Source organism: Salvelinus sp. IW2-2015, linkage group LG25 (genome assembly GCF_002910315.2).
Source record: "Salvelinus sp. IW2-2015 linkage group LG25, ASM291031v2, whole genome shotgun sequence".
In the NCBI taxonomy this organism is placed as follows: domain Eukaryota; kingdom Metazoa; phylum Chordata; class Actinopteri; order Salmoniformes; family Salmonidae; genus Salvelinus; species Salvelinus sp. IW2-2015.
Genome location: NC_036865.1, coordinates 10,291,449 through 10,306,595, shown reverse-complemented (window position 1 = coordinate 10,306,595; position 15,147 = coordinate 10,291,449). Strand labels below are relative to the sequence as shown.

At 39.6% G+C, this 15,147-nt stretch overlaps 1 protein-coding gene across 1 annotated transcript in view; it reads left to right on the top strand.

Annotated features, from left to right (window-relative positions):
• The window catches only part of LOC111951850 (ubiquitin carboxyl-terminal hydrolase 54-like), a 105,596-nt gene that overhangs the window by 8,257 nt on the left and 82,192 nt on the right, over positions 1-15,147 (top strand). The window contains exon 2 of the mRNA XM_023970108.3: positions 10,073-10,174. The gene's annotated coding sequence lies outside the window, so the exon portion shown is untranslated. The remainder of the gene's footprint in view (positions 1-10,072; positions 10,175-15,147) is intronic.

Sequence of the window (15,147 nt, the reverse complement as noted above, 5' to 3'; positions counted from 1 at the left end):
GGTATGGAACTGCACATGGGGACAAAGATCATACTTTTTGGAGAAATGTCCTCTGGTCTGATGAAACAAAAATAATAACTGTTTGGGCCATAAGACCATCGTTATGTTTGGAGGAAAAAGGGGGAGGCTTGCAAGCCGAAGAACACCATCCCAACCGTGAAGCACGGGCGTGGCAGCAATCCATGTTGTGGGGGTGCTTTTCTGCAGGAGGGACTGGTGCACTTCACAAAATAGATGGCATCATGAGGGTGGAAAATTATGTGGATATATTGAAGCAACATCTCAAGACATCAGTCAGGAAGTTAAAGCTTGGTCGCAAATGGGTCTTTCAAATGGACAATGACCCCAAGCATACTTCCAAAGTTGTGGCAAAATGGCTTAAGGACAACAAAGGCAAGTTATTGGGGTGGCCATCACAAAGCTCTGACCTCAATCCTATAGAAAATGTGGGCAGAACTAAAAAAGCGTGTGCGAGCAAGGAGGCCTACAAACCTGACTCAGTTACACCAGCTCTGTCAGGAGGAATGTACCAAAATTCACCCAACTTATTGTGGGAAGCTTGTGGAAGGTTATCCGAAACGTTTGACCCAAGTTAAACAATTTAAAGGCAATGCTACCAAATACTAATTGAGTGTATGTAAACTTCTGAGCCACTGGGAATGTGATGAAAGAAATAAAAGCTGAAATAAATCATTCTCTCTACTATTATTCTGACATTTCACATTCTTAAAATAAAGTGGTGATCCCAACTGACCAAAGACAGGGAATGTTTACTAAGATTAAATGTCAGGAATTGTTAAAAACTGTGTTTAAATGTATTTGGCTAAGGTGTATGTAAACTTCTGATTTCAACTGTATCTACAATAATTCATGGAGACAAAATTACCCCTAGAGTCAATAATAGTGCCCCCAACAATCAACCAGATTGCATTATGTCCCCCGGGATAATGACCATGCTATATGCAACACATAAAATATGTTAGATAATCACATAATTTATGCATAGCCTTATTTAACACATGCCAGAAGTGTGAGTGCGTGGAATATGGGTGGTTTATGGCTCCAGTTAGACAGGCTGGCTCGCATCACTGTTTAATAGGATACTCTCTTCATTGTTTTGATTGGACCTACAGTTCTCCTTAAGAGGAGATGACTTAAGGTTAACCACACTGCTATTAAACATGTACAAATGTCAGCTGTCCCTGCTGTTCTCTCAGTGCTAGGACAGGCAGAATGAATGTCGGCTGCAGCACAACAAATAACAGGCTGAGACTCTTACAAAATGACAGTACAGTCTGAACCGCAATATTTGCTGTCATTGAATCGTGCATTCATTCATTGAAGCTGACATAACACATTGTATCTAACATGAAGGATGATTATTATGGTATGGTTAGAAGGATCTTTTTGTTGTTGAAGTGTCACTCCACAATGATACAATAATTAACAATACAAAATACATATATTTTTAAACCACTCAGATAGTGTGAAGCTTGGGAGGAGGACTATGTCAGCTATGTTAACAACAACACAGTAGAAGTTGTGAGGGTCAGATGACATCTTGTTCCAAAGTTCTTTAAAACTTCATGACCCATCTGTCCCATGTTCTCTCTCTMTCCATCTTTCTCAAWGCTTTCAGGCAGTATTGGTGACACGTTGCTCACAAGGACTTGCCAGGTTGGGTAGCCTAACCCTGCAGATTTGCATACAGAGCATMTTTGTGTAAAAGAACCCATGAGCACCAACGTAAAGCGCAAAGGAGCATATCAAATTGTGTGTCAAATGAAAGTATATATTTATTTTTGAGAAATGAAGGCATACATGTTTCAACCATTTTCTATTCTTAATATTAAGAATAAGCAAAGGCTTTGATTTCTGGTTAAACAGTTGGAAAGTGGTGACATCACCAGGTGGTAAATTAGTTTATAGACCAGTAAGAAAGAGAGTTCCAAACCTCTCTGCCAATAACAGGTAGTTTTCAGTTTTCCCCTCCCCACCCAGACAATCCTAGCAAAATTATTGCTTGGGAAATTGCTTTTTGCTAAGAAGCTATGTTTGTTTTTGTTTTTTAAACTATTTTTTGTGAAAACAATCACAGTAATGTACTTAATTGTCAACCAGAAATGATTTGATATTGAGCTGAAAATAGTTCCATTGGACCTTTAAGATATTTTCAAATTCCTCCCCCTCATGAGGAGAGAGGATAATACAAGTTTATAGAAGGGTCGTTCCATGTAATTTCAGCAACTCACCATCTCAGTTTGTTCTGAAATCATTTATTTATTTAGAAACAGWTWAGATTAGCATTCATGRAACACTATTTTGTTAACACATAGTTTGATATATGAGAAATTCACCTAATTGATTGCACCGYAATTGGCCATTTTAATTGATAGGATTCGTATAATATTCAATAAAAATAGTACCTAACATCCGATTTGGACCAAACTTATTTTTAACAATGAGTAAGACATTTGGAATCACCAGAAATAGTCAAACGCCACCCACGGACCCCCCACACCCCACGCCAATCCCACCCCATCAACAAGTATACCGTATCAGTTCTCTATACAAGTAGAAGGGAGCTGTGGCTCGGAGTATTGTTTCTTCATCCTATGTAACGGCAGGTAGCCTAGTTGCGGCAGGTAGCCTAGTGGTTAGAGTGTTGGGCCCAACGAGGCAGTTAACCAACTGAACAAGGCAGTTGACCCACTGTTCCCCAGTAGGCCGTCATTGTAAATAAGAATTTGTTCTTAACTGACTTGCCCAGTTAAATAAAGGTTAAATAAAAATAAAAATAAACGTATTGTCAGTGAATTTGGTGATGTTTTTTTCCCCTGTTCAGAGAAATTTGTCATTGAAGTTGTTAGGTTTATGTCTCATCCTACATCCTAATATTACCAGGTTCTGACCACTAGACGATGCTGTTCCTGCTGTTAGGTAAAAAAGACCCCCCTCTCAATGTTAAAGGGACAGTTCACCCAAATTGCAAAACTCTTACCATGTAAGCAGTTTATGGACAAGGTATGACAGCACACATGCTTTTATTTTGTCTATCTGGCCACTGTTTCAAATGCWAACTTTTTAGCATTTGTGGCATAAATKCAATAAAAGTCAATGGTACCTATATTAGCATTTTTTGCGCTTCATATCCAAATCCTCTTTAAGTAACATCATTGAGTTACTCAATACTTATTTTAAAAAACAGCACCATCTAGTGGTCACAACCTGGTAATATCAGGATGTAGGATGGGACATAAAGTTAATAACTTCAATTACAAATTTCTCTGAACAGGGGGGGYAAAAAACATAACCACATTCACTGAGAATACGTATTATATAGTAAGAAGAAACAATACTAAGAGCCGCGATTCCATACTACATGTCAGACATAGAGAACTGATACTATATATTCGTTGWTGGGGTGGGCTTGGCGTGGGGGGTCCACTTTCTTGTGCTTTTTGAGGTGGAACGACCAAGAAGTAACAAGTAAAGAGAGAGCTATCAATTAGTTGTGGTGTTTAGTGTTTTTACTGATAACATTTTTTTTAAATGAATTATTAAGTGATTAAAATGCATCATTCTGTTACCAAATCGGTGCTGCACTGTCAAAGGTTATGAAACATAGACGTCTATGATTGGTTCATATTTGGTCCGGTCTGGACAAACCAAATGTGTTCTTGTTTGGGGTCGGAGATCATTAGAATAATAGCCAGTGTGTAGAATAATACCCAAATAGGAGGATATTTAATATTTCTACCTAGGGTTGCAAAGTTCTGTTAACGTTCCAAAAATGTCCAGGTTTTCCAGATGTCCCGGTTGGAATATTCCCGGAATCAGGAAGGAATAAGCAGGAAATCCATGAACCTACAACCAGGATTTCTGGAAAACCTGGACATTTTGGGAAAGTTATCATAATTTTGCAACCCTATTCTACCTTTTTGTACCTATTCATGATACATCTAACTCAAGGTGTCATATCATAGCTGACACCCCCTTCTTTCTGTAGAAATCTTTGAATCTGTAAAGACCAACGCTGGAGAAGCAGGTACAGGGAGTGGACATTTAATACGGAACAGACAGGCAACAAAACAGGAACAGTGTCAGCACACGGGTAAACAAGGACATATGACAATTAATGCTGCAGCAGGGAATAGAGCGGGGAACCAGACAGATATAGGGGAGGTAATGACAGAGGTGATTAAGTCCAGGTGAGTCCAATAAGTGCTGATGCGCGTGAAAGYGAAAAGGCAGGTGTGCGTACTGATGGTGGCAGGAGTGCATAATGCTGGGGAGCCTGGCGCCTTCGCGCACCAGGGAGGGAGAGCGGGAGCAGGCGTGACAGAATCTTAATTCGGAGTAAATATTTAAGAGTTTTAGGAAAACCTGGTCACATAAAAAACGGAGGGAAATTTTACCATCATTCTGTGATCAAACTTTGCATCTGCAATGTTGTTCAAGTAAATGTTTTATAAAAAATGTTCACTTGAAATMATTAAAAGTAGTTTCTTGTCCATAGAGTGTTATGGTTTGTTTCACTTTGCAATCGATGGTTTTTGTTTGACATTTTTAAGTAAAAAAGTGATTATCAGCKTCATTCTGTTATCATGGAATTGCCTTACACCCAACTCCCCCCTCTTCCCTCCCACTGTGTTTTTTGGTGTACCGTAAGAGATAAAAATGATTTCATAAGAAGATGGGGGGTGTTGGTAGAATCATTGCAGAATAAGTTACTTACAGTAAGTGCTCCTAAGCTAAGTCTTTACCTAAGGCCAGACAAAATTGATCCACTGTTTTTAATGGATTTTCCRCCCAGAAAAGTGAGGCGAGCGAGCGAAAAAATAAAAAATACATTAGGAGGATAAGCAATAACAGTACTTTTCCACATTGTCCTATGGACATGAAGAATAGGTGAAATATTCAATTTCAGACTGATTTTAAGTTCATTATTATGAATACACAAATTAACATTATTCACATAGAATATTGCATTCTATTATACATCCTATCATATTATAAAAAAAGTTTTAAAAAAGTAATGTATTATCAGTTCATTAATCTACTTAATTGTATAGCTTAACAAATTCAACAATGATTGACAATAAATAATTGTAATCAAATTAAAATATTGATGCATAATAATGAGTTCCTTACCTGAATGCATCTCTATTGCCTAGGCGTTAACAAAATATTCATACAAATATGATTAGGCCTTAGGCCTTGTAGAAAGAGGGTCAATCAAGCTAGGTCTGCCAAATGAATGTAGCATTGGAAAAAATACATAAATCCAGCCATAGAGTATAACCTATCATCATCAAAATATATTTTTTTATTTTTATAACATGTACAATTAGAAGCATCAATCTATATAGATCAAGCGTGACTAAATTCCAGCCCAGTAACCTTTCTCACCGCATCCTCCTTCGATTGTCTCGCCTGGCTGCCACGAAAAGCCCCCACCTGCTGATCTGCACYAAGTGTGTGCGTGCCATTGGCTATGTACTTTGCTGGACATTCTTGCTGTTCTTGGCGGCGCATCATCTCTTCAAAGGCATTCCGTCGTGGTGTTATCGGTTGGCCTAGTACTACTGGTAGTACCGGTAAAATGTAAATTATGAATCGCAAATCACCGTACAGCTGACACACTTCGATTTCATCAATCATTTTGACTTAAATTTGGTCGTCCAAAATACAATCAGCTTGCACTGTCTTTGCTGATGAATGCCCTGATCTCTGGTGAGTCAATTGGTTAAATTACATTGTTGTTTCGTCTATTAATCGCTTCTATTAGATCAGAAAAGTATGCAATAACCATCCATTTAACCAACTGTTTGTTTATAGTGAGGGACGTCCCACGTTTAACCTGGCTTCTGCCATGACGGCATGAGAGYGAAATGAAACATCTGCAGTCGCCTGAAGGTGTGTTTCATTGTCCAATCCGAGGCTCGAACATGATCTGACCGTGTGATCTGAGGCCGTTTGCTCTCTTGGGCATCCATTTGGGAAAGCCTCAAGGGAGAGCGGACAGTGAATTATAAACAAAGAGCTGAATATATTTCCCCCCAAAATAACACATCTGATTATATTTTATTCATTTTTCGGGGTGTGGAGAAAAGTGAGGCGGGGCATCCGTTTAACAGTAATTCAACTTTGGCCAGCCGAACCAATTTTGATTGGATAGAAAAGTTTGCCAGAAACCACCATCATCCACACCCAACACCAGCAGTGACGAGTCATCCAACCTCAGCCCGGCAGACGGCCATAATCAGAGCATGTTGGGTTGACATCAGTGGTATTAGCCTCTATTTGAACTTTAACCAGTCTTACATAGAATATGTTCACATATCCTTTTTAGACAACAATGAATTGGGATTTCTCTTTTCTTATCTCTTCTGTGCTTATGATGTTGAAGCCGGTGTCTGGTACTAAAGATAGAGGCTTCATGTAGTTTTGAGGAGCGTCAGGGTCGGTTTGCTCATTTGACCAGTGGATCACTTCCTCCCTTTGGCACCAGTGTATGCCAGGGAGGCATATGGTGAGTGAAAGCTGAGACTAGTTCCAGGTTCCAGCCCACCAGAGTACATCGGTGGGATCTGATAGAGAGAGAGGCTATTCTGAGCACTAAGTGTTGCATCAGAAAACATTTTACAGTAGAATTACGTATAATAATGCTCAGTAGATTAGAATATGTCCTAGTTAGCTGGATCCCTTAGAGATTCCAGCAATTGTGACTAAATGGATGCATGAGCATTGGTGAATGGTGAATGACTGTCCACGATGTGTGTGGAGGTTGACACCTGAGGAAACTGACAGCATATGTTTACAGCCAGCTAGCCTCATTGTCCTGATGCACACTTTGCACCTCGTCCCCTGYCCCTCCTGATCTTTGCTCCCTATGTATCTAACAGTGACGGATCCTATTCTTAGTCTGTGGTGACATTGTGGGTCAGGTCAGGTCCTCTCCTAATTGGTGGGAAGAGAGGAATCTATATTGTACTCTTTTGTTGATGTGCAGCAGTTTAATTTGTCTTAAGGCCTCTGTTTACGGCTTGAAAGGAGACAAGTGGTGCATTATCTCAATTTTGAAATGTGTCTCACACAATAAAACGTTATTCAGAAAGAGAGAACGGGCGAAATACTGTAGGGGGACGTAAGATAGTTCGAGGTAGTTTGGTGTTGGAAATAATTAGATGGCAGTAGTGAAGCTGTGTTGATTTCACTTCCCCCGTTGGCGACACTGAGATGAATCGAATCTCAACGAAAACCACACATAATCCTTAATTGTCCACATTTGCATATTTCAATAATTGATTGTGTTCATCTTGTGTAAGGGAGATTTAGGGAACTAAAGTTTGGAATTGCCTAGTAGGGTTTTATGATAATGCGATGATAGTTTATTGTGCTTGAGGACCTGCTCTGGCTTATTACAATGTTGGCAGAGAGCAGATTGGTGCTGTACTGGGAATAAACAGTGGAGCACACTGAGATTGTGTTTTACCCCTGGATAGACTGTGACTCATTGGGATTAGTTGGGCAGCAGCACTATAGGTGTGCCTGTGAAAACTCCTGAAGGGGAAACAACAGCAGTAGCCAAAAATCCCAAATAAGACTTCAGCAGCATGAGCATAAAAGTGATAAATGTCTTGGCAGAATATAACATTTGGCACTTTAGTCTTTTATGCCACTGTCTTTTTGTGCTAATGGTTCCACTGTGTCTTATGGTTATCTTTCCAAAGATCCTATTTCTTCCTCAAGACTCTCTATCGCTTCCTTTGCATTGCTTGTGTTTTCTTCTATTTCGRTTTGTGAAGCTCTCCGATTGGCTGCTTTTATCAAGCTTTTAGTAGGCCTGATTGGCTGCTTTTATCAAGCTTTTAGTAGGCCTACCTCATTTCCATTTCCCTCCGCATTGCTATTATGGGTGAGCATGGAAACCAGGCTATTTCTGATGACAATAACACTGGCCTACATCTCGCTAGGCTAAATATTGAAGCAAACAGTCTATAAATGAATCAGTAGGCCTATTTTTTATTCATTCTTCCATTATTTAGAGTCTCTGTAGTGTTATTACACTGTTTTTACAATATGTGCCTCAGTGACTGATGTAGCCTAACTTTACCTTACCATTACCTGGTCTCAGGATGTCCCCCTGTTTTACGCTCCAGGATTAGAGGATGAAACAGATGAAGAATTATWTGATAATTATCATCACCGTCCACTGCTCTGAAAACGTTTGGCCGGTGACAGATAACTGACAAGCCACTTTAGGCTAATGAAAGGATGGTGCGGTGCTGAATAGGGCTTAGCTTTCGAATGAATCACACGTTCACATGACAAATCAGTCATGACATTGGTCTTTATAGCAGCTATGATACACTTTGAGATGTATGGTAATAATTTACCCATCACAGGAATTTCTGAAACTTTTTATGATCCGTGTAACAGTGTTGGTGACTAGATCAAGTGGAATTTTGTTTGAAACTCATTGATGTTTAGCCTGCAGCAAATGTCTGGTCTCCCTTCTGCTAATGGGAAATCATATTGCTATTTGTAGTATTTGAGTGACCGTATCAAATCAAATCAAATTTGATTGGTCACATACACATGGTTAGCAGATGGTAATGRGAGTGTAGCGAAATGCTTGTGCTTCTAGTTCCGACCGTYCAGTAATATCTAACAAGTAATCTAACAATTTCACAACAACTACCTTATACACACAAGTGTAAAGGAATTAATAAAAATATGTACATATAAATATATGGATGAGCGATGGCCGTGCGGCATAGGCAAGATGCAGTAGWTGGTATAGAGTACAGTATATACATATGAGATGAGTAATGTAGGGTATGTAAACATTATATAAAGTGGCATTGTTTAAAGTGACTAGTGATACATTTATTACGTTCAATGTTTTATTATTAAAGTGGCTAGAGATTTGAGTCGGCATGTTGGCAGCAGCCACTCGATGTTAATGATGGCTGTTTAACAGTCTGATGGCCTTGAGATAGAAGSTGTTTTTCAGTCTGTCGGTSCCAGCTTTGATGCACCTGTACTGACCTCGCCTTCTGGATGATAGCGGGGTGAACAGGCAGTGGCTCGGGTGGTTGTTGTCCTTGATGATCTTTTTGGCWTTCCTGTGACATCGGGTGCTGTAGGTGTCCTGGAGGGCAGGTAGTTTGCCCCGGTGATGCGTTGTGCAGACCTCACTATGTGCCTCAACATTGAGTGTTAAAGTTACTTATTGCTACTCAATCCATCCAATCAACAAGTAAGCTATGAAATATTGATATTTATTAACCACTCGCAGACCAACTAATGGCAGAGACACATCATCAATAACTGTTTTGTTTGCCTATTGCCTTGCCATATATTTMAAGCTCTGATTCAATGAGGCACAATGTGTGAGATTCATAAATATTAAAGTGATTTAGAGTGAGGAGCAAATAGCAAACAGCAATATCACAGATGTATTCAATTATTATACAGTGTTTATGTCTTGCAGTCTGTGTTACTGACTATAGGAAGGGGAGACATTTTTCTCAGCTAGACCTCGTCCTTAATTTAACATTACTAAATGCTTACTGTGTATTTGAAAATTGAGAAACACCAAAAGAGCCATGAAACAAACACCCTTCGAAATGTATAAAACCGTGTCCCGTGTGGCTCAGTTGGTAGAACATGGCACTTACAATGCCAGGGTTGTGGATTTGATTCCCACGGGGGACCAGTACAATTWTTTTTTTWAACTCACTACTGTAAGTCGCTCTGAACGTCTGCTAAATGACTAAAATGTACAAATGTAAAATACATGTTAGAACTGTTCCCAAAGTTCCCTTTATACTGAAGCACAGCATGAATTCTTCATCTTATATAATGCCTTGTGTATCTCAGCGCTTGTAGAGGTTATGTAAACTGACTCATTGTATGGGGAGCCCTGTCAAGTTCACTGTGTTTCCTCTTTCCTGGCAGCCCCGCTGAGTGTCTGTCTCTTTAATAGGTGTACAGAGGGGAGGTGGGAGGGGCTTCCTGAGGAAACAGGTATGTGCTGACAGGGATGATGTCATTATTTCAGTGTCACCTGGGAAGACCTACGTTGTAGCGGCTCCACGATCACACCTCACAGCTGGTAGAGAGACCGGAGTGCAGATGCCTCCCAGGCGGCACGTTGATATAAGTAAGTACAGAAAAGAGCTGTCTGTTATTGCAACTGCACTTTTGTCAAGGTAAGGGGTTGTCTTACACCCGGGAAAGCCTGTTTCACAAGTAGCTTAGCTCCTGCGTAGCAGGTGTGACAGGATGGGAGCGTAGCATCACTGAGCAGCAGACATCACAGACTGTATGTTTCTCCGCCAGTAATCCCTTGTGGGGCATGAATAGTGTATTTTTGGGGAAAGCATATTTTAGTCATAAGTATAGATGTGATGACTASAGCTGTCTCCTGAACAAGTAACTGAATGCTAATGTGAGAATCCACAACCTTATTTAAAAAGATGCTTTGCTAATTTATTTCAGCAATAAGCACCGAGGGTGTGTGGTATATGGCCAATACASCACGGCTAAAGGCTGTTCTTACGCACAACCCCCTGCGGTGCCTTATTGCTATTATAAATTGGTTACAAACAGTAACAGTAAAAAGTAGAACAGTAAAAATAAATGTGCTGTCATACCCGTGATATACTTTCAGCCAATCAGCATTCAGGGCTTTAATTACCCAGTTTATAATGTACTTTATGCCATGTCATTGTTGAATACTCCTTTCTCATTGGCTTGAAGGAGATTRTAGAGCGTGCATTATTTCCCTGTAATGCACGGTGTAGTTGCACAGTAGAATTCAATGGCTATAGTTCATTTTTACGTTTTGAAAAGCTTTCGAAAGTGAAAGTCGAATTGATAACAGCATTGGTATTATTGAATTCGATTATTGAATTCATAATTGAATTCGATTATTGAATTCATAATAGCAAGCTATGATGGTTTGTTTAGCTAAACTAGCAAGCAGTTTGTTTACCACGYCAACTACTGTAGCTATCTAGTAAACTTGCTAGCTACTTCAGTGCATGTTGAACACATTTCTACCTACAAATTAACACATTTCTAGCGGCAAATGTGTTCAATTATAGCCGTGGTATAAAAGGGATAATCAACTCAGGGCTCTATGCGTTCTCTGGAAAATGATGCAACTCCGTGGAAGGTAAGATTCCACTCCTCTTACGCATCGTGGAACACACCTTTCACGTCGTTCATTATTTTCCATAGAACGCATAGAGCCCTGAGTTGATTATCCCTTAGTTATTGTTGAATTTATGCCCCTTAAAATAGTAACCTGAAGTAGATCAGTGCATGGGCCAGCTGCATTATTCACCATGCTCCCAGCTCATTCCGCTGGGCTTCATCCAAGGACTATTTGCATATTAGTAAATGTATMAAACCGTGGGAGCCAAGCAATTTCTTCCCCAATCTCAATGTTGAAAACGTTTGGTTGAGAGACGCCTCCTGAATCTATTGCCCCATTATTGTGGTGAATATGGTCATATATCTTTTCCTGACATTTACATACAGAGAAAAAAACTAAGACACTAGGCAACTTCCCCTTCAAAAAGTGCCTCATGGGAAACCTRGAAATGACTAAGAAGGTCTGTTCGGCAAAACAGTACCAGGAAACCTCTTTGAATGATAAGGTACCTATTAGAAGGGCAAGGCTTTTACTTAATAGGTGTGTTGTCTAACCAATAGCCTCAGGGTGGTATGACTGAGAACAGCCCCAGGGTGTGTGTGTGTTTAGGTACCATCATATGACACTGTGAGTAAACAGTATCTCAGTCAAGGTGGCTGACTAAGCGCTAGGTCGGATGATGTCATTCAGGAAGTGGAGTCAGTGGACACAGTGAAATAAGGTACTGTACTGTAGGTCTACTGTACCATATGGCCTGTCACAGAGTCATATGACACATATCTCAATTACTCGTCTTTGTTTGGAACGCTTGAGAGAATTAATAATTTTGAATGTCCCTGTTATGCTCAAGTATTAGATTATTATGACACAAAAGGTTATGTATTTTTTTTATTACATAGAGGCATATGAYCCTTTAAAGTATGATATATTAACTGGAACAAACTTATACAGCATAAAAACAATCTTACTCTGTCTCTCTCTCCCAGAAACATACACATACACACGTACACAAACACATATTTGTCGAAAAAGCAAAACAAAACCCTTATTAATTGGTCTGGATGTGGACCCCCTCTTTGTTAGCTGGCTGAGTGAGGGCCTTTGGAGAAGAGGAAAGTCATGTTTGAGCAGAACGCCGGTGCATTGTTACGGGGCTAATGCTTTGTTTTCAAATAACAGCTTTTGTCTTCTGAATGAATGGCCTATTGTGAGAAAGTGTTCTAATTCCCGAATCAAAGCTTGACACAACTTGCAGATTGAGTCCCTTTTTATTTTTTTATTGAAGTAATCAATGTCTTTTCTTGGAGTAGGGGCATCTTCTCTGTAACAGTTCTTCTAGGACACCCAGTAGCGTTCACGTGGTACACTTTGTTTTCTAGGTTGTGTTTGGGATATTCTCTGGGCTTTATTTCATTAGTGTGCAGATTACAGGCTGTGCTGCAGCTTTCAAAGGTGTTTATTTGATCCTAGTGATGGATGCAGATGAAGAGTTGGAGCAGGCACCTGTTGCACTGCAAATTAGCTGGAAAGGGATCAAAAAATGGACCAATCCTCTCAAAGTACAAGCTCCCAACCAAGGAGGAAAGCTTAGAACAGAGCCCAATATGCCTTTTCTTGATGATCACGTTGAGTCACACAATTATGGTATTTCTATCATATTGTTGTGTTTTTCTCAGAGAACCGTATTAAAAAGTGACACACAAAGTAGCCTAACGTGACTTATTATGGATCAGATTGTGTTGTGCTCCATGCTAACACGGACTTCCTTAGATTAACTCCCATGTGTTTTCTTATTAGGGTTTGAATGATTTTGTCCTCCTTTCACACCACAGCTTTCTATAGTATGTGGTGCTATGGAATTGTAGCAGGGAGTGTGTAGGCAGTCAAACACAGTATTTGTTGACTTAACACGATTACTGCCTTTAACAATGTGTTTATCTAAGCTTCTCCTAATGTGAAGTTCCACAAATGTCCCTTGCGATAAGCACTACCTCATGTGTTGTATGGTGGTGCGTGGAACTATTCTCCCTGTATTAAAACGTTTTATTTCCCCCACAATCCCTCCCTGCCCTATCATTTTACAAGTAAAGCCTCACACCCTGAGGGTTCACACAACTATTCATCCGCCAATATAAAGTTTAACGTTGGCCGGTCTCTCCTCCCTTCCTTCCTCAGTGGAATTTATGGAAAATCATCCACCTATTTAGTCATGTACAGTTTCGTGTGAAAACTGTTTCCAGTCATGTTGTGTGAATCAACTCACGCTTTTATGACAGGCTCGTCTCAGAGTTCAAAGTCGCGTTATGGTCTCTCTCTGGATTGGACATTTGCCACCTTTGAAAACAACCACTGTTGGATTAAAAATATCACAGCTTGGCTGTGTGCCACTAACACCATAACACAGTCACAAAGCTTGATCAGCGTTAAAGGCCCAGTGCAGTCAAAACTTGATTTCCTGTGTTTTATATATATTTCCAAACTAAGAGGTTGGAATAATAGTTTGAAATTGTGAAAATTGTGATAGTACATTTTTAGTGTAAGAGTTGTTTGACAAGAACACCTGACATTTCAGCCTGTTTTGGTGGAATGGAGTTTTTGCCTACCTGGTGACATCACCAGACGTTAAATTAGTTAAACCATTACAGTATAAACCCTGTCTGGGTGGGGTTCTACTAAACTATATGGAATTGCTTTAAGAAGGTCATACCAAGGATCATTTTGCTACTGGATTTAGAATTTTAAGACCCGTTGAACTATATATATTTTTTTWATTTGGCCTTACTGCTATTAGCCTATACAAACACATTGAATAACWGATTCACTACATGGAACAACAGATACAAATCTCAAGGAAAAGATATAAGAAAGATTAGGGAACACTTTTTTTTTTTTTTACATGTATTTAAACCCTTTATTTTTGGAACTAAACAGTCTCCATATATACAGTTGAAGTCAGAAGTTTACATACACCTTAGCCAAATATATTTAAACACAGCTTTTCACAATTCCTAACATTTAATCCAAGTAAAAATTCCCTGTCTTAGGTCAGTTAAGATCACCACTTTATTTTAAGAATGTGAAATGTCAGAATAATAGTAYAGAGAATGATTTATTTCAGCTTTTATTTCTTTCATCACATTCCCAGTGGGTCAGAAGTTTACATACACTCAATTAGAATTTGGTAGCATTGCCTTTAAATTGTTTAACTTGGGTCAAACGTTTCGGGTAACCTTCCACAAGCTTCCCACAATAAGTTGGGTGAATTTTGACCCATTCCTCCTGACAGAGCTGGTTTAACTGTGTCAGGTTTGTAGGCCTCCTTGCTCGCACACACTTTTTTTCTTTAGGAATGTATTGAAGTAAAAGTAAAAGTTGTACAAAGTATAAATAGTAAAGTAAAGTACAGATACTCCAAAAAACGACTTAAGTAGTACTTTCAAGCATTGTTACTTAAGTACTTTACACCACCGCGTGAGAGTCTCACCTTTCCAGACGAGTAGTCCAAACTATTCGGACGCTACAGACAGAAGTTGGCAGATCGGCTGTACCAACTTCAGACGAGTCCCAAGACGCTTGTGGGGGCCGTAGAGCAAAACGGAGAACCCTATCATATTCGTGAGAGTCTCATCTTTCCATAGAGGGGTCATAACCGTTCAGACCCTACAGACGGTTTTGTGAGAAGACCGATTTTCATGATGTCTGGAAAAAAACACTCTAGCGCTGTCACCTTTGACCGCAGATGCGGAAGTGCGACATCGGTGGATYTGGTGGATTGAGACACATCTAATGCAAAAGAAAACTATAACTCTTACTTGAGAAATTGCTCTTTGCGAAGAAGCTATTTTTGTTTATTTTGCATCATGTTAATTAAAAACAATCACAGTAAGGTACTTAATTGTTAGCCAGAAAGTATTTGATATTAGGATAAACCGGCTGCATTGYACCTTTTAATGAAGGACTCTGAACAGAGAAAC